The following is a 2,209-nucleotide window of genomic DNA, read 5'->3' on the forward strand; positions in this document are numbered from 1 at the left end:
CCTCATAAGAAGCCTCTTGAGTACTGTTGGATGCAGCTTGCATTCTAGTCAGACTCTGAGAAATCATATTGACTTGCTGAGTCAAGATTTTATTCTGAGCTAGTATGGCATTCAGAGTATCAATTTCAAGAACTCCCTTCTTCATAGGCGTCCCATTACTCACAGGATTCCTCTCAGAAGTGTACATAAACTGGTTATTAACAACCATGTCAATGAGTTCTTGAGCTTCTGCAGGCGTTTTCTTTAGGTGAATGGATCCACCTGCAGAAGTATCCAATGACATCTTTGATAGCTCAGATAAACCATCATAGAATATATCCAGGATGGTCCATTCTGAAAGCATGTCAGAAGGACACTTTTTGGTCAGCTACTTGTATCTTTCCCAAGCTTCATAGAGGGATTCACCTTCTTTCTGTCTGAAGGTTTGAACATCAGCTCTAAGCTTGCTCAGCTTTTGAGGAGGAAAGAACTTGGCTAAGAAAGCCGTGACCAGCTTATCCCAAGAGTTCAGGCTGTCTTTGGGTTGAGAGTCCAACCATATTCTAGCTCTGTCTCTTACAGCAAAAGGGAAAAGCATGAGCCTGTAGACTTCAGGATCTACTCCATTAGTCTTAACAGTATCATAGATTTGCAAGAATTTAGTTAAGAACTGAAAAGGATCTTCAGATGGAAGTCCATGAAACTTGCAGTTCTGCTGCATCAGAGAAATTAGCTGAGGTTTCAGCTCAAAATTCTTTGCTCCAATGGTAGGAATGGAGATGCTTCTTCCATGTAAATTGGAATTAGGTGCAGTAAAGTCACCAAGCATTCTCATTGCATTATTGTTGTTGGGTTCGGCTGCCATCTCCTTTACTTGTTCGAAATTTTCAATAAGGTTGTCTTTGGATTGTTGTAATTTAGCTTCTCTTAATTTTCTCTTCAGAGTCCTTTCAGGTTCTGGATCAGCTTCAACAAGAATGCCTTTTTCTTTGTCCCTGCTCATAAGAAAGAGAAGAGAAAAAGAAAAGAAGAGGAATCCTCTATGTCACAGTAAAGAGGTTCCTTATTGTTAGTAGAAGAAGAAAAGGAACAGGGGTGAAGAAGAATGAAGAATCCAAACACAAAGGTGATGATAGGAGCAGAGATGTGAGATGAAGAGAAGTGTTAGTAGATGAACAAATAAATAGAAGGGGGTGAGAGGCGGAGAGAATTTTCGAAAATAATTTTTGAAAAAAAGTTATTGATTTTCGAAAATAGTTTTTGAAAAAGGTTAGTAGTTTTTTCGAAAATTCAAATAAAAAAATAAAATAATTAGTCTAATTAAAAAGAAATTTTGAAAAAGAGGGAAGATTTTTTTTCGAAAATTAGAGAGAGAGAGTTAGTTAGGTAGTTTTGAAAAAAGTAAGAAACAAACAAAAAGTTAGTTAGTTAGTTGAAACCAATTTTGAAAAGATAAGAAGTTAGGAAGTTAGAAAAGATATTTTGCAATCACTTTTTTGAAAAAGGTAAGATAAGAAGATATTTTTGAAAAGATATGATAGAAATTAGTTTTTAAAAAAGATTTGATTTTTAAAATCTCAATTAATGACTTGATTCACAAGAAATCACAAGATATGATTATATAACTTAAAGTTTGAATCTTTCTTAACAAGTAAGTAACAAACTTGAAATTTTGAATCAAAACATTAATTGATGATGTTATTTTCGAAAATTATGATATAAAGATAAGAAAAAGATTTTTGAAAAATATTTTTGAAATTTTCGAAAATAACTCAGAAAAATGAAAAAGATATGATTTTTGAAAAAGATGAGATTTTTAAATTGAAACTTTGATTTGACTCATAAAAACAACTAGATTTTAAAAATTTTTGAAAAGGTCAATCCAAATTTTCGAAATTTTAAGAGAAAAAGGGGAAGATATTTTTTTTTATTTTTGAATTTTGAATGATGAGAGAGAAAAACATGAAAATTATGCAATGCATGAAAATTTTAGATCAAAACATGTGATGCATGCATGAAAATTATGAATGTCAAGATGAACACCAAGAACACTATGAAGATCATGATGAACATCAAGAACATATTTTTGAAAAATTTTTAATGTAAAGAAAACATGCAAGACACCAAACTTAGAAATCTTTGATGCTTAGACTCTATGGATGCAAGAATGCATATGAAAAACATCATATAACACAAAACAAGAAAACATCAAGATCAAACAAGAAGACTT

General features: G+C 32.2%; 1 non-coding gene across 1 annotated transcript; it reads left to right on the top strand.

The window, feature by feature from the left end:
* The first annotated feature begins 337 nt into the window (after positions 1–337).
* LOC112738911 (small nucleolar RNA R71) lies at positions 338–445 on the top strand. The gene has a single exon (XR_003169859.1). It is a non-coding gene; the product is annotated as a small nucleolar RNA R71 (small nucleolar RNA).
* The last annotated feature ends 1,764 nt before the right edge of the window (positions 446–2,209 follow it).

The sequence above is a fragment of the Arachis hypogaea genome, chromosome 13 (genome assembly GCF_003086295.3).
Source record: "Arachis hypogaea cultivar Tifrunner chromosome 13, arahy.Tifrunner.gnm2.J5K5, whole genome shotgun sequence".
In the NCBI taxonomy this organism is placed as follows: Eukaryota; Viridiplantae; Streptophyta; class Magnoliopsida; order Fabales; family Fabaceae; genus Arachis; species Arachis hypogaea.